Source organism: Panthera pardus, unplaced genomic scaffold (assembly GCF_024362965.1).
Source record: "Panthera pardus isolate Hobbes unplaced genomic scaffold, ASM2436296v1 HiC_scaffold_6, whole genome shotgun sequence".
In the NCBI taxonomy this organism is placed as follows: Eukaryota; Metazoa; Chordata; class Mammalia; order Carnivora; family Felidae; genus Panthera; species Panthera pardus.
This window is the reverse complement of record NW_026526991.1, coordinates 105,745,964-105,771,204: the sequence shown is the minus strand read 5'-3', so window position 1 is coordinate 105,771,204 and position 25,241 is coordinate 105,745,964. Positions and strand designations below refer to the sequence as shown.

At 41.5% G+C, this 25,241-nt stretch overlaps 1 protein-coding gene and 1 long non-coding RNA gene across 51 annotated transcripts in view; one reads left to right on the top strand and one right to left on the bottom strand.

Moving 5' to 3' along the window:
- The window catches only part of CACNA1C (calcium voltage-gated channel subunit alpha1 C), a 752,487-nt gene that overhangs the window by 533,769 nt on the left and 193,477 nt on the right, over window positions 1-25,241 (bottom strand). The window lies entirely within an intron of this gene.
- LOC128774954 (uncharacterized) lies at window positions 353-2,160 on the top strand. Its single transcript, XR_008419515.1, has 2 exons — window positions 353-502; window positions 1,909-2,160. It is a non-coding gene; the product is annotated as an uncharacterized LOC128774954 (long non-coding RNA).

The window sequence follows — 25,241 nt, the reverse complement described above, 5'->3', positions numbered from 1 at the left end:
TATCTCCATCTGTGCTTAGGAGTAGGGGGTGTTTCTGTGCATGCAGACAGACATATGGGTGTGTGCTTATACCTGTATGTTTGTTTATGTAGAATGTAGGCTTCATTTATTCATTCATACATCTACTATGTACTCAACCTCATGGTAGATAATAATGGAAGTTGCAGGAACTATAAGATATGCTCCCCATTCTAACAAGCATGAGCAAAGACTCAGAGTAAGGCCTGCTCAGGAGGCAGTGGGTGAACCCACCTGCCCCAAACAAAAGCTTATATCAAAGGGTGGAGAAAGAAGGGTGGAGCCTTGAAAGTCAAGTGTAAAAAGCTCTAACTTTCTCCAATTAGACAGAGAACCCATGAAAGTTTCATTCTTGGAGAGAAGAAATGCAGAGGAAGAAGACTCTCATCAGATGACTCCAGTAGTTGTGTGTCTAGTGGTTCAGAGGGTGAAGAAACCAAAGGCAGGAAGGCAAGAACTCCTCCTGAAAGAAGGTTCACATCAAGTAAGTGTGGACCAAGGGTATTTTTATTTAACTACTGAATACTTATTTGTGATCATTATTCTGAAACTTTGATTGTTCCTTCTGAACCTACTGAACTTACTCTTTTCTCACTGTCTCTACCTTCTAACTTTACTAATGTCTGTTGCTTCCTCTGGATATTTTTACTGCTGAATCTCTTCCAATTTGTGAATTCAGGTCTGAAGCCAATATTCTAGCAGCATTCCATTAATTATGATAATATTCTAAACCAATAATATGGGCCTGGGTCAACCTTTGGAATGCAGAACCTGGAGTTTTTGCATCAATTACTAATCAAGCATTCAATGGGGCAATGGGCTAGATGACCTCAGAGGTCCTGCTAACCTTAAAGAGTCTATGGGTCCAAGGTGCTGACTTCACTAATAAGTTTGTGTACTTTCCCTTCATCAGACAGCTCACTGGGTCAAAAATCTGGCCAAAACCATGAGTTCACTAAAACCTACCATCATCGGTAGGCCCAGGGAATGCTTCATCTTTGGCAATACATCACCCCCTAACTTCTGTGCTGGGCCTCCATGCCTGTAAAGACCATGAACAACTGGAGATACAAGAGGACACTCAGATTATAAAAAAAGACTTTGGATTTCAAGTTTTCAAACATTCGTTTTAATGCTTGTTTAATGAATTAAATAAGCATTATGTTGTTCTCACCACAAAAAGACTCCCCTTACTTCTACCTTTTTGTTTTCCTCTCAAGGGATGTGTAATTCATCTGAAAAAAAAAGAACACACCCATAGGTCCAAAACTCTGGTACTCATGCAGCCCCAAAAACTCCCTGGTGGGAACCAGGTCATGAAGAAAGTGGCAGAGTCTGCCCAGGAGTCAGGAAAGAAGGTCATTTTCCAGGAGCCTTTTATGACAACCTTGGAAGGGGGCCAAACTCTAGGTCTTAGCATCCAGCTCTTCAGACACAGATGCCTTGACACTACAAGGCAATCACTTAGATCCTTTGTCAAGCCTTATGTAGACTTGGACTGTCTGCAGCACATAACCTCACATGCAGCAGCAATTCTGAGTTAGGTTCATCTGTGCAAAAAGGAAGGTTCATGCCTCCTACAGGTATTTTTAAGAATTGCAGCTAACAGTGCATGACCCCTTGCAGATAGCAAGCTCTGTAGCATTCCCCTCCCTTCCCACAAGCGCCTGGCTCCTCTTGAAGCCTCCTGGCCTGAGAGCTCCATTTCCTGTCCTGTCACATTGCTGTGTATTGGCCGCTACCAAGGATGGTCATTCATTTGAAATATTTTGCCACTCCCCTAGCCAGCAATTTTCCTTTCAATAAGAGGCACAGAGACCATTCTAAGTTATGATGTCCCTTCTTTGGAAAATCTTCTCCCCTCATTATGTCCTTCTTTATCCTCTTCAGAACCTGCAGCTTGAGAAGAACCTTGCATAGTGGAGAGGCCTGGCCTCCTCCCACCCCTTGCTTCCCTTGGTGTACCTACCAAGAAGTAGGCCTGTGGGGAAAAAAACCTCAGAAGGTTACAGAGAACCACCTGGAATGATGACACAGAATGATGAGAAGGGATGCTTGCAAGCTTTCTTTGAGGCAAGGTATGCTTGAACTAGATTCCATTTAAAATTTTTTTAATTAAAAAAAAGCCACTGTTTAAGTTGACATTGAGTGTCTCTGTCTCTGCTTTTATTTCACATACAAACCCAGAGCAGAAGATGAAAGAGGGAACAGCTACTTGACAGGCATAGCTTGTATTGTATTCAGGCTGCTTGTATTGTATCCTCTCCTGGTTGCTAAGCACCCATAAATTCCTAACAGCCTATGACAGGCAGGAGTTACAGGCAAAGACAGATGCTCGTCCACAAAAAGGCTCTCTGGATGCTGAGAAGGCAGCATGGATGAAAAGGTGTGCTCCAAGCTGACTGGGAAACTCTGGAAGGAAAAGGGTGCCCCTCACCATGCTTAAAGTGGTAACCCCTGGACAGATGGATGGTCTCTGCTGCCACAAACACTGACCTACCTCTAGAATCACCAGGAATCCCCACTGGTTAGCCAACACCAATTCTTTAGAGATGGTGAAAATGTGCTGACAGACTTGTAACCAAGAACAAAAGGAGATGGGTCAAGTGGTGGCATTTTCCCCTGTATCATAATTTTAGAGTAAGATGGAATTCGATTTCTCTGGGATGATGGACATATAGTCATTCTGTGTGGAGGGTGAAAGAGGAAGGTTTCTGCCCTGGAATTTTATGTTATGAAGTGCTCAACAGCGCCAAGGAAAATGTTAAACCTAGGAACTTAAAAGGATAGATTAAGAGACAGTATTTCCTATAGTCCAACTACTAACCAGATGCAGAATTCCCCTCCAAACAGATGAAACACCTTCTGTCCACCTTGCTAGTACTAGCTGGCAAGGAAAGAAGCTTTCTACTTTTAAATCTAAACTCGGTTCCACCCTTACCTGACTACTCCATCAGGAGTCACATCATATGCCTCTGCTCAAAACCCTTCAGTGGCTGCCTAGTTCATTCAAGGGGAAATCCAATGTCTACTAGGCCCTACTTGGTCAGCCCCCTCTCCCACCTTTCTGACCTTGTCTCCTACTGACTTCCCCTTCATTCACTCACACCAGCCACACTGGCCTCTTTGTTATTCCTCAAACACTGTAGGCATGGTCCCCACCTTAAGACCCTCTGCCTGGAATGCTCCTCTCCGACAATGTATATGGCTCATGCTTTCACCCTCTTCAGGTTTTTGTTTAAATGTCACCTTCTCATGAGCCTTCCTGACCTTATTTAAAATTGCAAACCCAACTCCCACTCCCTCCAGCACTCCCTATACCCCTGCCCTGCTTTATTTTTCTCCATATCCCTTGTCATCACCTAACACAATATATCAACTTACTGGTTTGGTTATTATTTGTCTTCTCCCACCAGAATGTAAGTTCCAAGAAAGCAGAGTCGTGTCCGTTTTGTTCACTGCTGAACCATCAGGAGTTATAACAATGCTTAACATACAACAGCAACTCAATAAATAGTTGTTTAATTAATTAATTCATGAAAGATCTATCCTTCTTTGCTAGGGCACCAACTCATTATTCCAAATGTTGACAAATGATAGGAAAGCACTTGTCCTGCTTTTTCTATCAAACTGTATTTCAGGAAAACCAAATAAATGATGAGAGAGTGTAGTTCTTTATAAAAGACTTCCAGCTAGTAAGTGCAAAGGAGTGATGGAATAAAAAATGGACATTTTACAAGTCCTAGTGAATAACAGATATGGGCAACAGTCATCACTGGATGCTAAAATCACAATGTGAAAAGTTGATGGGGAGCTCTGTAATAGAGAGAACAGTCTGACAATCAATTCCTGAGCCCCCTCAAAAGTCCCAGAATCACTACAAGTGATGCTGATGTACTACAACAGGAAGTGCATAGCCCCAACAAGAATACCCTTGACCTTCCCTCCAAAACAAATGGAGCGTGAATCTAGCTTCTAGGTTACAAGAAATAGGAGGGTAAAGGAACAAATTAAATGACAAAATGAGGAAGTAGTCAGCCAAATCAAAATGTGGGACATTCTGCAGGACAGCTGACCCAGTTTCTTCAACAAACAAATGACATTCAAAAGAGGAGAGGGGGCAATCGTTAATAAAAAGAGATTTAGGACATACAAGTCAATGTAATGTGTGGACCTTATTAGGATCTTGATTCAAACCAAATGGCAAAAGGTTGTTTTTTTTTAGATAATAAGGAAAATTTAAATATGAACTGAGTATCAGATGTTATTAAGGATTTACTGAGTTTTGTTGGTGTTATTGTTGTCTGGGGTGATTCAGATATTTGGGGTTTTTTAAGTCTTTATCTGTAGAAGATACACACTGAAGTATTTAGAGGAAATTACAGATCTTCCTCAACTTATGATGGGGTTATGTCCTAATAAACCTGTATGCTGAAAATATCATAAGTTGAAAATGTATTTGCTATACCTAACCTATCAAACATCATAGCTTAGCCTAGCCCACCTTGCTCAGGACATGTCCGCTAGCCTATGGTTGGGCAAAATTATCTAATGCAAAGCCTATTTTAAAATAAAATAATGAATATATCATGTAATATATTGAACACTGTACTGAAAGTGAAAAACAGCATGTTTTCATGGGTATAGAATGGTTGTAAATGTATCAGTTACTGGCCCTGTGATCACAGGGCTGACTGGGAGCTGTGGCTCATGGCCACCACCAGGCATCATGGGAGAGTATAGTACTGCATATTGCTAGCCTGGGAAAAGATCCAAATTCATAGTTTGATGTATGGTTTCTACTGATTCTACTACTGTACCATTGTAAAGTCGAAAAATTACAAGTCAAATCATCATAAGTCAAGGACCATCTGTATATACGATGATGAATTTGCTTTCAAATATCTGAGGTAAAATGTCTTGAGGGAAACAAGAAAACTAACTTGACAGGTGTTGATAACTATGGAGCTGAAGCTGAGAGATGGATACATGGGAAATGATTATACAAGTCTCTGATTATGTTTGAAATTTTCCATGATAAAGCCATTTCTAAAAAATGTAAGTTGCTGTTTTATAGATGAACTTAATGAAGTAAATAAATAATAATTCAAAGTACTTAGAATAGTTCTGTGCCTCCCATCAGTTCTGAATGGAGGTCAAATACTAGAAGCAAAAAAGGTGGTCATTTTCTGACTTTGGATGTAGCTACGTGCCTTGCCTCTCTAGTTTAAAGAAAGCTCCTCTGGTTTTTATCCTGAGAAAAAGGCCAGCCCATCTTGTGACTTCTAGAGTCTTCTTTCTTGCCTGGGGGTGCTAAGAAGATTAGCAATCCGCTTATCTGGGTTCCTGCCTACCCTTTCCATGAAGGCCACACATCCCTCTCCCTATTTGCTTCCTTCCTCTTGGGCAACCCCCCTGTCCATTCAGTAAATGTTCTTTAACCACATCTAAATATATTATGCAATAAATCTGTGGACGATGTCTGCTGCTTATTCTAAGGAAGAGGGGGGCTATATTTTATTGAATTCCAAGTCCATAAAAGGTAGGTATTCCTGTCCCTGTTTCCCAGATGAGGAAACTAAAGTGCAGAGACATTGGGTAAGTTATCTGCTGTCACAAAGCCAATCATAATAGTAACCAGTATGTATGTGGTGCTTATTTTATGTCAGGCAGCATTCTAGTGTAAATCTATATTAATTCATTCATCTTCACCACAACCCTGCAAAACAGGTATTCTTGTTATCCCCATTTTACTGACAGAATTTGAGTACTGGTTAAGTAATTTGTCCAAAGTCACAAACCTAGTCAGTGGCTAGAGTGGTGGGGGGGGGAGGGCTTCATCTGAGTCTTGACAGTAAGAAGAATGGGCTCAGGCAGGCAGGAAAGGAGTCCCATTCTTGGCAGAAGATGAGGACATGGGTGGAAACATGCACTGCTCATGGAACATGCATCCCACTGTACCTCAGTGTGAATGGAGTGATATCTCAGAAGTCGGGTCTCCATATATCCCAGTTTTCCTAAGCCACCTTCGTGTGTGCCTGTTGTCCCCATATAATTATTAATAGTGTCCCCTTTCTTTCTCAAATGTGTCTTTGTTTGGCTAATACATTGTATGATCATCTTAATTATAAGCTCCTCCAGGGTAGGAGAAGCACATATAGCCAATTAATTAATACCTGTTGAATAAGAGACTAATGAATTTTGGTTTATGGTTATGGGCCTTCCTAGAAATGGAGAACTGACCAAGTAATGGTCTCCATGGTGTCCTTAGCAACTTGTTTGAATCCTGTGGCTCATAACTCTTTCTTAACTACCCCCTCAGATGTAAATGCCTACTTTCCCCCAACTCCCCTGGGTTATCCCATGGCATCTCTGAGTTCAGTGAAGAAACGGATCTGGGTTAGAGCCAAACACAGAAACTCTTAAACTTTTGTCACTCATAAGTAAGAGAACTCCCTGGGCACATTATCAATCCATCATTTAACCTCCCTTAGGGTAAGCCCTGTTCTCTCTCTTAGATAGAGGCTAGTCTCCTGTCCTCAAGTATGCCCACCATTCAGAACTCAGTGCTTCCTGATAAATCCCTCCCTTGGCTCTTCATCAATTCTGCAGTCACCTGCCACTTCCAGGCCAGTGAGGCACTGGCCAAAGCTGGCCAGTTCTCCTTCCCATGTTCCCTGACCCCACCCCATTCTTCTTTCGATAGTCCAGGTTCATGAGGGCAAGTCTACTCTAGTTTCTCCCATCTTGACATTTTGTAGTATCTAATTCACTCCAGCCCCTTATTTGTGCTTCATCTCCTTACCATGACATGCAGATAATCTCATTTTCCTAATTCTATCACACTATTCTAGTTTATTGCTAGAAAAGATTAGCTATCTTTATGGGGTCAGAGATAGGTGAAAGAAGTGAGCCTTATTTTTAAAGTATGAAGTCATCTTTCCAACTTTTCTGTGGGTCTTCACCTCTTCCTAAGGCACAGTTGGTACGATATTTGGACATATATTTTAATACTTGCCTATTGAGCTCTTCAGAAGAAAAACATGACATAAAATTGTAAGATTTTATTATCAACATTAATAATATTAATTTTTAAAGCTATTATAATTTGGTCTTGATTCATTGCAACCATATGGTATTTATTGGACAAGCACATTACTGCTTAATTAGAGGACCAAGGGCTCCCGGTGACGTGACAAGAGTCTGGAAATGCTGCCTTTTGAACTGACATTACAGCAAGACAGAGCCTCTGGCTCAGACTACAAGGAGAGAGAGGTGAACACCCTCCTGTTGCTGAGGTGATAATTGGCTTTCCTTTCTGCGTTCAAGTTCCACATTTGCTTCAGGCCCTCTGCACCACTAGATGCAATGGTTTATACTGTATTCGTTAGGGTGGCACTAATTGCTATAATACACACCAACATGTAGGTGGCTCAACACAATGTAAGTTTATTTCTTGCTCACAGTAATTCCAGATAAGCTTTCCTTCACATTGGGATTCAGAGACCAGGCTCTGTGCCCACTTAGGGCATCATGGCCATCTGCCTACGGGCCTTCCCATCTCAGGGCCACTGCGTTTCCTATTCCTTCTTTTTTTAATGGCCTTTCTCTCAGGCCTATTAATAAAAGGCCCAAAGAGCATTACCTTAGGGAGGCCTTCCATGCTATCCCCCAGAAGTAGCCACACCCCCCTCCACTGCACCGTCCACCCCCTCACTTTTTTTTTTCAAAGCACTTACCAGGATTTAAAATAGTCTTACTTGTTTAGTTGTTTACCTCATTTCTGTCACTCTCCTATAGAGCATCAGCCTTGTTATATTACTTTCCACTGCATTTTGAGCACTTATAACCCCTAGTAGGCACTCAAAAGGAAAGGAGGGACAGAGGGAGGGGTGGAAAGACAGTTCAAAGAGTTTAAGTGGTGTCCTGAAGGTCACTTATCCAGAAAGTGGCAGAACCTAACAGAGCCCCATCTGTCTGAGTTCTCCTACTAGACTCTTCTTGACAGACTTTCTGTGCAGGGTGCCATCACTCTGTGATGGGAGGGGAATGTACACTTTGACTCCTCCTTCCTGCAGAGGTGATGTTATGCCCTAAGCCTTGCCGTCTCTTGTCTCAGCCTCTCATTTGCAAGTCAGCTGCAGTGGGGGACTCTTGAAAACAAAGATCAAGGGTTCAGTCTCTAAGGGAGACATCCTGCTCAGTTCCAAGGGAATTTCTGTTCTGTGGACACACTTCTAGCTCTGGCCACACAGCTGTAGAACTTATTACCCTGACAGGTCATGCTGCTCCTGCCTGGCTTTTAGAGAATATGTGAATCAGCTTTCCAGACTGACATCCACCTCACCTATCTGGGGATGCCCCTGGGAAAAGACTTCTCAGTAATCCAACCCAGTACTTGGAAAGCCATGTACTGTAAAGTAACCACAGGGTGCGAGCTGTCTCTCCCTGCTACAGGGCATTCTACGGGCTGCATGAGTCACACAGATGGAGAATTCCAGATGCAGACACCATCAGCCCTTCTCCCTGCCTCCAAGGGGAATATTTATCCCTCTCAAACAGTGAGGTTTGGAAAGCCAGGCCTACCAATATGCCACTCAGGAACCCCTGCAGGCCTGGTGAGATCTCTCTAGTCCCCAGGGTCCTGGGTAGCAGTGTTAGATACATTGCTTTCTGCTAGACCACTCATCTGCCCCTAATGAGTCCGTTCCAACTCACCTCAGACTCGAATGCACTGTCCCTCTCACATTCCTTCCCACTGAAGGCAAGAAGGAAGCAAAAGCACAGGCAGCAGAAAAGAACTGGATCTTCATCCATTCCCCACCAGCCCTCAGACACACTTGGCATTCCCTGGGGAGGAGGAACTAGGCGTCTTCTACCTCAGCTTCCTAACTCTTAAGTTGGAACATAATGTCTTCAAGATGGTGACTCACTGCAGCAGTGAAAACTGACTAATTATTTTGATCTTCTTGAAGCCACTTGCCTCATTAATGGATACTCTCCATCCTGGGCCAAGACCCATTCTTGCAGTCAAACTTGGCTGAGTCAACCATACATGAAGGGGTAGGATAGCTCAGTCCCTCCCCTTCCCTTAGGTTATGGCTGAGCTCCTCTGTCCCTCTTATTCTAAAATAGACTTTTCCCTCTAAAAACAGAGTCTGATCTAAATCAGCAGGTACCTCAGAGCAGAGGGCTTATCCCCATATTGGGAAGGATACCTCATTCCTCATAGACCTGGTTATACTGAAGCCACATTAAAATGAATGAGACTGAGCAAAAATCCCACTATGTGAATATGCAAGGCACCCTGTAATGACTCAGTCCTGACTAGACTTAAATAGGGGCTGAGATTCACAGATCTAACTGCCAGCCAAGGCTGGGCCTGAGATTTCATTGTCTGATCATCTATTATATGCTTGGGATAAAAGTTAAAAAAAAATTATATATATGCCGAGAACCTGCCAAAACTGCAACAGGGGAGAATTCCTATTTCTGCCTATTCCACGCTCTTTTGATTCACTTTCTCTCAACCCCTGAAACTCATCCCCACCTCCCACTGCTACCATCCACAGATCTCAGATGGAACATCATAAATAAGTCAAGTGCTTCCCCAATCAACTTCTTCCAGTAGAATATGCCTTCATCCATGATAACCCATGGGATAGCCCATGATAATGTGATGAGTTACACCAATGGCAGAAACTTAGGCACAGAGGCAGAGAAATAGGAGATGAACTTGGAGCGAGCCCCACAGCACCCTCAAATCCAAACACTGGCCAGATTACACCATAATAGATATAATAGAAGTTGGCAAAATGTCAAGTGTGGCCAAATTTGAACATCTATGCCACAAGCACATTATTTCACTTCCTGATATTTTCACCAAATCCAATTCAGTGGCCACAGTGTGATAGAAAAGAGAGAACCACCATGGAAAGGCACACCATGTTCATAAGCTCACTTTGCAGGGTAGAAAGCCAAGCAGTCAAGGAGGGGCCATGTCAGATACTTAGCCTAGGGTCTCTCTGAGGACAAGGACTGCATCTTAATCACTAGAATTTCCCCAGGTCAACCCCAGGTGCCTAGTAAATATGTGAGCTAATACACTCATACACTCCAGGCTGGAAACAGATCATAGAAAAATTTTAGAGCCATATAGGCTCTAAATGATTTTATCATTTAGTCAACTCTGACTAAAATGACATTCCTCAAAGTAAAAAGTCAGGAAGGTAATTCACGAATCTCTGTACCAGGTCTTGAAATCCTATGAAGAAAGCCTTGTTTACAGTTTCATGTAAGAAACACCATCCAAGAATTACATTGTTGCCTCTATAACTCCTAAAACCTGGTGTTTCTTGTACTGAATGTAGGATTGATTTACCAAGGATAGTATACTCAGCCAGCTTTAAGAACTAAAAGGCCTGAGCTCCTACTAAGGCAAAGCACATAAAACTGTGTCATGATGAAGGTAGCCTACTGGACTCTGGACTGCCCTCCTGACCAAGGGCTGATGTTGCTTTTCAGCATGCCATCACAATCTGACACAAAAGAGCTCTTTGCTCTCCAAGAGGCTTTAGAAGATGCAGAACATTCTGAAGCTCAGGGAAGCCTCACTTTCCTATTAGTCCAGAACCAGGAAAGGATAAAATCCAGTATGTCCATCATACTGCTATCAGCATTTCCGGAGGCTCTCAGAAAACTATGATAGGGTATATGCCCGCTGTTCCCAATCTGGGCACCCCAACTGCAGTATGTCCCAGGGTTCCTAATAGGCCCATTTCCTTCTCTTTGAGAACTTAAAAAGTCAAATTCAGATTAATAGTAGGCCATTTAAGATAACATGGAATAACCAAATGCCTGTTGTGATGCAGGAGGTAAGAGAGAGACAGAGAAATTCAAAGGTTGTTAACCACCTATGGTACATTGTGTGTGTTGCTTTGTGCTCCCATTGCCTTAATGTATTCATAAACCAAAGAACACCACCAAGTATATTTTTCTCTGTTGGCATCATCTAAAGTCTGGGATCACAGGGCTGTGTATAGTGCTCTGCAAAACACAGCCTTACAGGAACCCCCAGCTCCAGGAAGGCCAAATAAGGACATTAGTGGGAAAATCATAATATTAAAGCTAAAAGACATTAATGATCAGCTAGCTCAACCCCTCATCTTGCAAAGGAGAAAACTGAACTCTGTTTTACCCATTAGCCTCCTAACTATCTTCCTACCTCTTCTGGCTCATCCTTCAAACAGATGTCAAGCCATGTTTCTGAGACACAATTCTGATCATTTTACTCTTCTAATTAAAGCTCTTCATCACATCCTTCAGGCTAAAGCTCAAATTCCTGAGTGTTACACACAAGGCTCTTGATGACCTGGCCTCTGCCTTTCTCCAAGCTATATATCCTTCCAGTCCCCTACAATACATGCACACACACACACACATACACACACACGCGCGCGCGCGCGCACACACACATACACTCCCTTCCAACCATACTGAACAGCTTGAAGTTCTTGAACTATCCATGTGAATGTTTTGCTTCCAATATGTTAAGTAGCTTATATTGGACCAATCCTTTCTGCATAACTATTATCTAATAAAATATCAAAAATAACTATTTGTGTGCACTAGAGGGCAACCAAAAGCAGGCAGAAATTGGGTAAAGGGAGCACTGGACAAGTTTTCTGGTCTTTGCAACTTTTTGCTGGAGAGGGGGCCCGAATAAGCACCCTGTGAAGTGGCTACAAACTAGATAGATACCTGCAGAATCAGAAGATGGAGTTGAGGCAGCTGAAAAATGAGAGAAGAAATACCAAAAAGGAGAGAGCCTCAGAATGGAACTCTAAATTCTATATATAAATTCCTTCCAAATCTCTAGCTGACTCTTAAGCTATACATGCATGGGACAGATTCTAAACAACCCAGCTAAGTTTAATAGAACTGATTAGAGATTTCAGTTTCTGCCCACTACAGAGAAAGTGGAGTTTGATGTTTGTGTTCAGTCAAATTCAATACCTGCTAAATTGTTAAAATGTCAATACTGTCCAAAACAATCTATATATTCAAGGTGATCCCTATCAAAATAACACCAGCATTCTTCACAGAGCTAGAACAAACAATCCTAAAACTTGTATGGAATCAGAAAAGACCCCAAATAGCCAAAGCAGTCTTGAAAAAGAAAACCAAAGCAGGAGGCATCACAATCCCAGACTTCAAGCCATATTACAAAGCTGTAATCATCAAGACAGTATGGTACTGGCACAAAAACAGACACTCAGATCAATGGAACAGAATAGAGAACCCAGAAATGGACCCACAAATGTATGGCCAACTAATCTTTGACAAAGTAGGAAAGAATACCTAATGGAATAAAGACAGTCTCTTTGGCAAGTGGTGCTGGGAAAACGACAGCATCGTGAAGAATGAACCTGGACCACTTTCTTACACCATACACAAAAATAAACTCAAAATGGATAAAAGACCTAAATGTAAGACAGGAAGCCATCAAAATCCTAGAGGAGAAAGCAAGAAAAAAACCTCTTTGATCTTGGCTGCAGCAACTTTTTACTCAAAACATCTCCAGAGGCAAGGGAAACAAAAGCAAAAATGAACTATTGGGACCTCATCAAAACAAAAACTTCTGCACAGCAAAGGAAACAATCAGCAAAACTAAAAGGCAACTGACATAATGGGAGAAGATGACAAATGCAAATGATATATCAGATAAAGTCTTAGTATCCAAAATCTATAAAGAACTTATCAAACTCAACACCCAAAAAACAAATAATCCAGTGAAGACATGGGCAAAAGACATGAATAGACACTTTTGCAAAGAAGACATCCAGGGGGCCAACTGACACATGAAAAGATGCTCAACATCACTCAGCATCAGGGAAGTACAAATCAAAACCACAATGAGATACCACCTCACACCTTTCAGAATGGCTACCATTAACAACTCCGGCAACAACAGATGTTAACGAGGATGCAGAGAAAGAGGATCTCTTTTGCACTGCTGGTGGGAATGCAAACTGGTGCAGCCACTCTGGAAAACAGTATGAAGGTTCCTCAAAAAATTAAAAATATAACTACCTTATGACTCAGCAATTGCACTACTAGGTATTTATCCAAGGGATACAGGTATGCTGTTTCGAAGGGGCACGTGCACCCCAGTGTATATAGCAGCACTATCAGCAATAGCCAAAGTATGGAAAGAGCCCAAATGTCCATTGATGGATGAATGGATAAAGAAGATGTGGTGTATGTATTCAATGGAGTATTACTCGGCAATCGAAGAGAATGAAATCTTGCCATTTGCAACTACATGTACAGAACTAGATGGTATTATGCTAAGCGAAATTAGCCAGTCAGAGAAAGACAAATATCATATGACTTCACTCATATGAGCACTTTAAGACACAGAACAGATGAACATAAGGGAAGGGAAGCAAAAATAATAGAAAAACAGGGAGGGGACAAAACATAAGAGACTCTTAAATATGGAGAACAAACAGAGGGTTGCTGGAGGGGTTGTGGGAGGGGGGATGGGCTAAATGGGTAAGGGGCATCAAGGAATCTACTCCTGAAATCATTGTTGCACTATATGCTAACTAATTTGGATGTAAATTAAAAAAATATTCAATACCTGCTAAAATAAAAAAAAATTAACATTCTTGAGAGGAACAAATAGAATCCATAGGCTCTACAATGTATCACTGACAATGTCCAGAAAATAATCCAAAATTGCTAGACACATAATCCAAAATTCCTTACTTAAGAGAACAGACAATCAATGGAGAAGAGCCACGAGATGACTCAGATGTTGGAATTAGCAGACAGGATATAGCATACACAGTGCTCTGTCATCCATGCCTCTGCACATACAGGAACCTCTACCTGAAAATCTCTTATCCTATTGCTAAATAACTCTTACTCATCTAATCTCAGTTATCAACTCCTCCAAGAAGCCTTCCCAGTACACCTCATTCTTCCTGATCATTCAAGAACTTGTCTAATTGTCTGGTTACTTACTCATCTCCTCCCTCAGCTTTCTTAAGGGTAAAGAGTGGATTGTTTTTATCTATAACATCAATGTATAGCACAAGTTGGGTGATAAATTGGGATCAATGAATGAAGTGACTGAGGATGATATTAAAAGGTTGAGTATCATAGACTTATGGGTAGCCCCTTTGTACTATGCTCACACTATCCTTTTTCTATTGCTATGTCTGATGTAAGTAGTTTCTGTGGCAAGGAGGATGTAGACCTTAAGTACAAAGATGTGCTCACATCCTGCATATTCCCACATTCAAAATGCTGTTAGCTACTCTCCTGGACCCCCACTTTTCCCAAATATGTATCTTATTCCTTCTTAATATCAATTTACAATATGCCTATTAATTCTTACCCTTTGAAAATTAACATAACTTTAGCTAACTTTTATTGCATGCCTTCTATGATGTCAGGCAGGCACAGTGCTAAGCATTTACCAAATAACTAACCCATTTAATTCTCCTAACTCCCCTATGAAGGATGCATTATTATTATTGCCATTTTACATATGACAAAACTGAAACTGTGAGGTTATTTATAAAGTTAGCAATTGGCAAACTCCTTTGCCTGCCAAACTAGACAAAGAAAGAGACTTCAAGAGATGTTATTTTTCCCCTCACTTTTGATGCTCCTTAAGTATGTACTTCTAATATATACTATATACTTCTAATATATTCTATATATTTCTAATAAAAAGGGGTATTTTGAATGGGGACAGTGTATCTACCCATGAAAATCTAAATAAACATCAAAAGCCACTTGAAGAATTGGCTAGCCAACCTAAAGATAACCTGGGTAGATGCTGCCTCTCCATTCTGAGTTTCTTTTGCCCACTCAAAGGGTTATGAGTAGGAATCCCACAAACTACTAGGAGTGGAGGCATCTCTCTGCCCCTGACTGGGTCTGGAGAGGATGGGAAACAAGCTGAAGGAATATGGGTAAATATGGCACAAAAGCCCATTATCCCAACAGTGCGGAATGTTTGCTGGGCCTAATGGGTTTGGAAAAACAGTTTGAGGGTTGATGTAACACAGTTCCCCAGAGATAATCAATCTCTGAGAAATCACTAGAACACTAATGGGACTAACAGGCAGAAGACACTTTGAAGCTTCGTCCTGTTCTGTTTTACCCAAAGCTATTTCTTCATATACCATGTGCCCTCTGCAATGTATACCATTTTGATTATTTCTTTTTACTCTCTGAACATTTATTAAAAATTGGCTTTCTCGTTCTCCTTTATCTTCTGGAATTGTTTCTGACCCTGAGAGCCAATGTTGAAACTCAGCTAAAACATAAATTGTCAAGATAAGACATGGGAGATCTGAAAGTCCTAAATCTTGCTCACCTGCCACTGATGAAAAGCATTATTTTGATAAAACTCTTTTCTCTGTTTCTTAAAGATACTGTGTGCTGGAAACCTTTACAAATACTTGAACTTCAGGCACACACAATCCCTGAACTTTGTCCAAGTTACTTGAAAGGTAATACTCAATATACATTTTTTTTTCATTTAGGCAGAAAAAGATCATCTAACATGTTATTTCCTCACTAACACTCTCTAAAGCCAGGTTATGTTCATCATGCATCATACCATTTTTGTAGTTGGTAAGATTAAGTTATCCAAAGTCGATAAGTGACCTTCCTGACATCTCAGAGCAAGGCAGTTAGAAATTTTTGATTTACACCCAAAGTTTTTTTTAAGGCCTCATTGCTTAGATCACTGAGCTACCTTCCAACTTTAAGACTTGAGAAACTTCATTTACTTAAATCCAGAGCAGCTGGGTTGGGGGGGGCAGCAAATTGGAGAGCAGGTCTGTTACTTTTGGTAGTTCAGGGATAAATCAGAGAGTCTCTCCTTAGCCAATCACCTCAAGAATACAGTGCCTCATTAAGACAGTTCCTTATCATTAAACCTGTTCCATTTTTCACAATTTGGTTAAAAAGTAAAGGTTTACACTTGATTTATTTGCACTGGCAGGAAGCAAAAGTAGCCCGTTTGAATCACTCACCAGAAATCTGAGACTCTAGAGAGTCAACCCATGTTTTTGTAAGTCTCTCCCAATTCCATAAATTATGGAGCTCTGTTAAAATGCTATCATGTGCATAATTAGTACTGTTAGTGTTCTTATTAGAACTAAAATGATTTTTTTCAAGTCATTACGCTGCTTATTAAAGTGATAAACGCATTGTCTTAAAATACAACCAATAGTTTACAAATCAGAAAATGCTCACCGATGGATAAGAAGACACACTCTTTTGCTTCCCAATTACAATTATTATTGCCACCACTATTTATTGAGCACTTACATTGTGTATACACCACACATGCTTTATCTCACTTATTCCTCAATCACCCTGTGAAACCAATATTATCAACTCTATACTTCTGATGAGAAAAGTAGTATTTAATAAGGTAACTTGATTAAGATCACACTAGTAAATGACAGGACTGTGATTTGAACCCAGGACTGAAAGACATCTGCTTCTTTTTTTTTTTTTTAATATATGAAATTTATTGTCAAATTGGTTTCCATACAACACCCAGTGCTCATCCCAAAAGGTGCCCTCCTCAATACCCATCACCCACCCTCCGCTCCCTCCCACCCCCCATCACCCCTCAGTTTGTTCTCAGTTTTTAAGAGTCTCTTATGCTTTGGCTCTCCCCCTCTCTAACCTCTTTTTTTTTTTTCTTCCCCTCTCCCATGGGTTTCTGTTAAGTTTCTCAGGATCCACATAAGAGTGAAAACATATGGTATCTGTCTTTCTCTGTATGGCTTATTTCACTTAGCATCACACTCTCCAGTTCCATCCACGTTGCTACAAAGGGCCATATTTCGTTCTTTCTCATTGCCATGTAGTACTCCATTGTGTATATAAACCACGATTTCTTTATCCATTCATCAGTTGATGGGCATTTAGGCTCTTTCCACAATTTGGCTATTGTTGAGAGTGCTGCTATAAACATTGGGGTACAAGTGCCCCCATGCATCAGTACTCCTGTATCCCTTGGGTAAATTCCTAGCAGTGCTATTGCTGGGTCATAGGGTAGGTCTATTTTTAATTTTCTGAGGAGCCTCCACACTGTTTTCCAGAGTGGCTGCACCAGTTTGCATTCCCACCAACAGTGCAAGAGGGTTCCCGTTTCTCCACATCCTCTCTAGCATCTATAGTCTCCTGATTTGTTCATTTTGGCCACTCTGACTGGCGTGAGGTGATATCTGAGTGTGGTTTTGATTTGTATTTCCCTCATAAGGAGCGACGTTGAGCATCTTTTCATGTGCCTGTTGGCCATCCGGATGGAAAGACATCTGCTTCTAAAACTACTCACTATTCCCTCATTCTCCTCTGTAACTTGTCTCTGAGATAGGAAGATAATATTCCTTTTAAGCTACATGCAGCCAAATCATAGGTGCAGGTGATAAGACAAAGACAGCTTAACAGGTTGCAATATGGAGAATGCATACAGACAGGTAAAAGCAATGAGAATCTCTATGATTAATCTATAAGTACTCCTGGAATTTTGGATTTGGCATAAACTCTACAGATTATCCAGTTCAACTCTCATTTTACAGATAAAGACTGCAACCAGAGAGGTGAAGGGATTCATCCTGGATAACAAAACTACATCTCCAGATTCCCAGATCTCTACTTTTTCATCAGATGAATCTGTCAGCATTCACTTGTGCTCAGCACACCCAGGCACTTACAGAAAGGGGAAAGATAAGGCAGATCCAGTGTCTGGCTCCAAAGAATCCAGCCAGAATAACTGTGCATAAAGCAATCATGAAACACTGCAAGGGGATATTTAATAAAGCATCAGCTTGAGCAACAAACAACCAGGTCACATGCATTCTGGCGAGGAGACTCCATGGAGGAAGTAGGGTCTTGCAGGCAAGCAGGATTTACAGAGACAAAGAGAGAAGAGGGATGTTCCAGGCCCAGAGGATGGAATAAGAAACTGAGTAGTGTAGTCCAACATGGCAGGGGAGTTGACAACTTGATTTTCCAATTACTTGCAAACTTAAAGAAAAAGATATGACTTTTGATACGTACTATACAGAGTGATATATGAACATTTTATTTCAGCTGAGTTGCGGGCCCCAGAGGCCAAGCAGCCAGCCTCACATGCAGGTGGCTCCAGTTATGTTTTCGATAAGCCACAAATAGCCTTGCTTTGTACTGGGCCTATGACCCTGACAAGCCATCATCATCATCACTGGAATGCCTTAGAGGCCAAAGGAAATGCACAGAGCCGCCAGAGTCATTGCAACATTGATCCAAATCCCAGGAGAAGGGGACCAGGGCCTGACTCAGCAGCGGTAAACTCACTTGCCAAACTCTTCTGGCACCTGTACTGGGCTTGAAGACATTTTTGGTTCCTATTTTTCTGAGAATCTTCACCACAAGCTGAAAGCCATTTTCCTCCTCTAGAAAACAGAAGGGTCTACACATGATGACTCTCATCAAGAAAAGTGACCAGTCTTGTTACCAGGTTACAGACAGGAGGCAGGAGAAGCATTGTGGATTACAAAAAGGAGCATGGGATGTGTAGTCCAAAGACTTCTGTCCTGCCTTGGTGATTTACTCACTGTAGTAACTTGGCATGGTGCTCAAGCCATTTCGACACCAGCTTCCTTATCTTTACACTCATACCGTCTATGCTTGATAAGGCTGTTATGAGGTGCAAGTGACATATGAGGAAATTCACCGTAAATTTTAAAGCACACAAATATCAATAGTCATATTTTAAATAGGGAAGGCATATCCATTGGTTTTCCAGACACATGGGCAAATGAGGGACAGAAATTATTCTAGTTTTAATGAGGGTGACCAAGAGGGCCATTATTAACATTATTAGGGTTATTTTGAGTGATGGCTTTGCCACACTGAGTTGATGTCCATGCTATAACCACAGAGCTCTGCTGAGATGAAATTTCCTCCTCAGTGTGCTTTTGTGGACCCCTTTACTGAGAATGGCCCACAGAAGCACACTGAGGAGGAAATTTCATCTCAGCAGAGCTCTGTGGTTACAGCATGGACATCAACTCAGTATGGCAAAGCCATCACTAATAGTAACAATTACCTTTTGGGAAGACCCTCCCACGGGCTAGGCTGTGTGCCTGGGGCTATATCCTCCCTGTTAGGGAAGCAACTTCTTCCCTCAGTCCTCTTGTTTACTCCTCTACTATTAATTGAGGGACTTTCATCCCTCTTTCCATCCCATTTCTAGGTCTCCCTGTTGGAGGAGTAGCTATTCTAACTGGCTACACCAAGGGACAGCCAATGGACAGGGTTAATGTACCTCAAAGGCATGTCCTGCTTCTTCTTTTATTCTTTTGTTTTGTGAATAAGAAAGTATGGACCACATCCCTCTGTGAACTTTCCTGTTCATTTCCTCCAGCTTTGTCATGCATTCCATGTAAAAAGCAAAACTGGGTGGGGCTTGTCTCTCTGTGGCAGTAAAATCAGCATCTTCATCCCAGCTGAACAAATGGGCTCATGGTCTGGGCTGGGCTCAGTGCAAGGAAACAAGGGGTCCTTAAACAGGAGGGAACAGTTCTCAGATGTTTGCCAAGCTCTTTAAGAAAGCAGCCATCTCCCTCACTTGGAGAGTACTGTTCTTTGGACATGAGATCCTTTCTGAGAGAGTACAGGAAGGGGAAAAGGATGTGAAACCAAAACTGAGCAGTGAACCCCTAATACTCACAGCAAACCTACAAAATAAGCATCATTATGCTCATTTTAAAGATTAGAAAATTGAGATTTACTGGTAAATAAATGGATGCCAGCAACCTTACAATCTGGTTGGAAATACAAAAATAGAAAATACCAAAACAAACAGAAAACAACTAACTACCAAGGTCTGTGGTGGTAGGTTTAAGTGCCCCAGAAGGTCAGGATGTCTTTCTCTAGAGTTTCTGCTTCCAAATATCACTCCTCCAAAACAAAACAAAACCCCCCAAACCATTTCCACCCCCTGAGTCACCAAAGAGGTAAATGGACTAACTTCGTTGGTCCAAGTTTTCTATACAGTCGCCAGTTTCACTTTCTTTGGTCTGGGCTCAAAAGCTAGAACCACTGGAGACCACAGCACCCTGTGTATGCCCAACAGGGTTCACACATCTCCATTCACAGCTCTGTTCCCCACACAGAGCAGTTTGGTACCCCAGAAAAATGTAAGTGACTTTTACAAGGCAAGAAAGTGGGCCATAGTCTCCATCATTTTTCGTGGTTTGAGGCTCCTATTCTCTCTGGATTCATTTGCCTTGTTGGGGCATTTATCCCTGCTGCCATGAGGCTGTGTGATAAGGTCTGAATTGCAGGGAGGGTTGACACACTGGGCTCGGTGCTTTCACAGCAACACTGGCCCCTTGGGCCAGCCCTCTGCAAACTGATAAAATGGGTAGCAGAAGCTGATCTTCGTACCCCTCCTCTGCCTTCTGCCCTCGGCCCAGTTGCCTACAAATTCCTGGGAATGAGTAAGACAGTGTGCAGGGCCCTCACCTGCTCCACTCCCTATGACCCCTCTCCTACTTCCCCACACGGACACTGCCTTTGGCAAGATTGTTAACCAAATAAACTGTGTTGGTAATTATTATCTCCCCTTCCACTCTTAAATTTATCAAAGATAGATAGCTACCAACCATAGCACCTAACCAGCAAGGAATAACCAGAGCTACACTGCCAAGTCAGTAGATACTCTCAGCGAGAGCAGAGAACCTTGACATTTTAGTTACTCTTTATAGCCTTATCTTGAATAAATGGGCAGTTTCCATTAGGTGTTTTGAAATATTAAAAAGAACTCTCTGGCCACCATTATGCCCTTGATGAGATATCAGAGTGTAGAAACTCCAGGGTGGAAATTATCATGATCATGGTTCATAGTCTTTTTCCTCTCAGAAGCATTTGTACTTTCCTTAAATTCCAAATAGTCTTCAAAACTCAAAGTGCTGAATCTCAAATAATTAGATTCCTGGTAGCAAAGGTGTAAATAGTGGGGGGTCAGGTGGGCTGCAGCAGGCCCTCCCTAGTTTCCCTGTTCTGCCCAAGCTAAGGGGTGATCTTGGGACAGGAGCAGGTCAAGAGTTGGTCTACTTTGTGGATGAGAGACAGGAGAGGAGTACACATAAGAACAACTGTTGGTCTATCCATCGAGTGCTTGCTACCTGCCAGGAACTGTACTCAGCGAATTAACCACAAACTGTTAAAATTTGCAATTTCCAACAATACTACATACAGCAGAGATCTATGGAGAAAGAGGTACAGGACAGGCAGTCACTAGTTTCCTAAATTTAGGGTCACAGTAGGAAGCATTTTTTTTAAAAAGGAAAACACTGAAAAAAGAAGTGGCCTTAATACCCAGCACATAACAGATGCTCAAGAAAAGATCTGCTGAATAAGAGTGGACAACATAGGACTCTCTCTCTCTCTCCTTTTTGTTTTAATTTTTTTAATGTTTATTTTTGAGAGAGAGAGAGAGAGCGAGCGAGCATGAGCAGGGGAGGGGCAGAAAGAAAGGGAGACACAGAATCTGAAGCAGGCTCCAGACTCTGAGCTCTCAGCACAGAACCTGATGTGGGGCTCGAACCCACAAACTGTGAGATCATGACCTAAGCCAAAGTTGTATCCTTAACCGACTGAACCACCCAGGAGCCCCATGTCTCTCTCTTTTTTTAAAATGCAAAATCATTCTATTTTTTTTTAACGTTTATTTATTTTTCAGACAGAGAGAGAGAGACAGAGCATGAACGGGGGAGGGGCAGAGAGAGAGGGAGACACAGAATTGGAAGCAGGCTCCAGGCTCTGGGCCATCAGCCCAGAGCCCGACGCGGGGCTCGAACTCACGGACTGCGAGATCATGACCTAGCTGAAGTCGGACGCTTAACCGACTGAGCCACCCAGGCGCCCCAAAATGCAAAATCATTCTAAAGGAAATAGCTGCTTAGCAGCAATAAGCTATTAATTTTTTCCAGTTTTCATTTTTATCTGTTATATATCCATATAATTAAAAGAGACAAATAGTTCTAAAAGGCTCATCACAAAAAGAAAACCACAGTTCTCTTTCCTACCTCCCTTCTAAACAAACAACCACTTTGGAGTCTTTAGCTGTTTCTTTTGGTAGTTAATTCTGTATTTTAAAATAATATGCTTATATAGCTTCTTACCAATTTTTAACTTTTTTCCTAGCATGGAAAGTGAGGATTATCCCCATTTTCCCCACTGCAGCTCAGGATTCAGTTATCTTATGTGTGCAAAGTCAGTCACTACTTGTCCATCTACTTTCCAGATTCCAGAATATTGTTGCCGCTGGATTGCATGAAGGCAGGGCCTCTCTGGCGAGTTCAGGATTCAGCTCTAGCCTTAACCCCCACACTATATCCATGGAAAGCATCACTTTTGGCAGTGAAATGGACACTAACACTGACTTAAAAGAGGTGCTGAAAGCATCACTTTTGGCAGTGAAATGGACACTAACACTGACTTAAAAGAGGTGCTGAAGGGGTGCCTGGGTGGTTCAGTTGATTACTGCTCTTGATTTCTCCTCAGGTCATGGTCTCATGGTTCATGGGCTTGAGCCCCACATTGGGCTCTTCACTGACAGCATGAAGCCTACTTGGGATTCTCTCTCTTCCTCTCCCTCTGCCCCTCCCCTGCTCACACACTTGCTCTCTCTCTCTCTCCCTCTCTCATAAATAAATAAACAAATATATACATATATACATACATACGTGAACAAACTAAGTGCTGAAGAACACCCCATCCACCATGGCCCATCCAGGGCAATATGTGTCTGCCAAGTCAATGCACAAAAACCTGGTAGAGGAACTGTGTGCTACACACCAGATCAACTTAATTGAGGATGCTTATAACAAGAAACTAGAGGAATGGGTAGGCCTCTGCAAAATTATCTGAGAGGCAAAGCCCTATAAAGCAGTTGGTTGCAGTTGTATGGCTGTTAAGAACCATGGCAAAGAATCTCAGGCCAAATATGTCTTCAAAGCATATTTCAAATACAAAAAAAAATGACAAATAAAAACCCAGTGTCCCCTCTCTCTAGATAGATATATAGATATAGATATAGTTATAGATAGGCATATCTATAGGCATATCTATCTATATATGTGTGGTTGCTGGTATTTTCTTTTCCATTCATTTTGTCTTTGTGGTTTATGCATTTTTAAAGATTCTTTTGCCATCATTTTACTGTGGTTTTGGAAAAGAGCACTCAATCTTGCCATATTTATCTGCGACTTCTAAACTACTGTATTTTTCTCATTTCCATATCACTGTATTCTATTTTTATAAAATATAGCATACATTCAGAAAAGTCCATAAAACATATTTTTATAGATTAATGAATAAGCAGAAAGCAAACTCTCATGTAACTACCATCCCGATCAAGAAACACAACACTGCCAGCCCTTTCCCACATGGTCCTCCCGAATCATGAACCAACCCCTCCTCACAGTCAACACTGCTACTTCGACTTTTTTTCTCTGACTTTTCTTCATGATTTTATCACCTATGGAATGTGTACCTAAAAGCCTGTGTTTAGCTTTATATGAATGGAATCCTACTGAACATATTTTGTCTTGCTTCTTTCACCCAACCCTATGTTTGTCAGATCTATTCTTATTGTTGTGCGTTGGCTATTGATCTTTTTCTGCATCTTTACCCTTTACTGAAATACACTTTATAACATTAATAATAAAAATGAGAGATGTTAGGGAGCCATGGAAGTGGCATGTAATAAAAGAGAAGTTAAATAATTTGCTCAAAGTTTAAGGAACAAAATCCTCAGCTTCAGAAATATTTCTCTTTAAGTGTGAAACATAATTAGACTTTTCAAAGCCAGTGGAAAGCTCGCCTAAAAATGGCTTTCCAGGGCTGGCTGGCTCATCCTCCCACCTCTGGAAGGATTTGTACTAGTCTCGGTGCCCATTTTCTCATCAGGAGATGCCCTGGTTTTGAGTCGGTGACGTTTTCTAAGAGGCGGCACCTTCTCTCAACAATCAATATATTCTTTTTTTTTTTTTTATTTTAGAGAGACAGTGAAAGAGAAAGAGTGTGTGAGCAGGGAGGAGCAGAGGGAGAGAGAATCTTAAGCAGGCTCCACACTCAGTGCAGAGCTGGAATGGGGCTTGATACCACAACTCTGGGATCAGACCTGAGCCAAAACCAAGAGCCAGACGCTCAACAGATTGAGCCACCCTCAGCAATCCAATATATCCTTTTTTTAAAGGTTACTTTTAATGTTTATTTATTTTTGAGAGTGGGGGGAGAGGGGCAGAGAGAGAGGGAGACACAGAATCCAAAACAGGCTCTAGGCTCTGAGCTGTTAGCACAGAGCCTGACACGGAGCTCAAACTCATGAACTGCAAGATCATGATCTGAGCCAAAGTCAGACACTAAACTGACTGAATCACCCAAGCACCCCACCAATATATTCTTGTAGCACTTTTAAGTCAGACATTGCCCCAAGAGACATGAATCTCTACAACCAATGAGTAAAATGGACTGAGGTCAGAAATTCCCTAAAAATCCAGCTATTCCAACACTTCTCTAGAGAAGACATCCAGATGGTGAACAGACACAGAAAAAAAATGCTCAACATCACTCATCATCAGGGAAATACAAATCAAAACCACAATGAGATACCACCTCACACCTGTCAGAATGGCTAACATTAACAACTCTGGCAACAACAGATGCTGGCGAGGATGCAGAAAAAGAGGATCTCTTTTGCACTGCTGGTGGGAATGTAAACTGGTGCAGCCACTCTGGAAAACAGTATGAAGGTTCCTCAAAAAATTAAAAATATAACTACCCTACAACCCAGCAGTTGCACTACTAGGTATTTATCCAAGGAATATAGGTAGTTTTGAAGGGACACATGCACCCTAATGTTTGTAGCAGCGCTATTGACAATAGCCAAAGTATGGAAAGAGCCCAAATGTATATCAATGGATGAATGGATAAAGAAGATGTGGTATATATACAATGGAGTATTACTCAGCAATCATAAAGAATGAAATCTTACCATTTGCAACTACATGATGGAACTGGAGGGTATTATGCTAAGTGAAATTAGTCAGAGAAAGACAAATATCATATGACTTCACTCATATGAGCACTTTAAGACACAGAACAGATGAACATAAGGGAAGGGA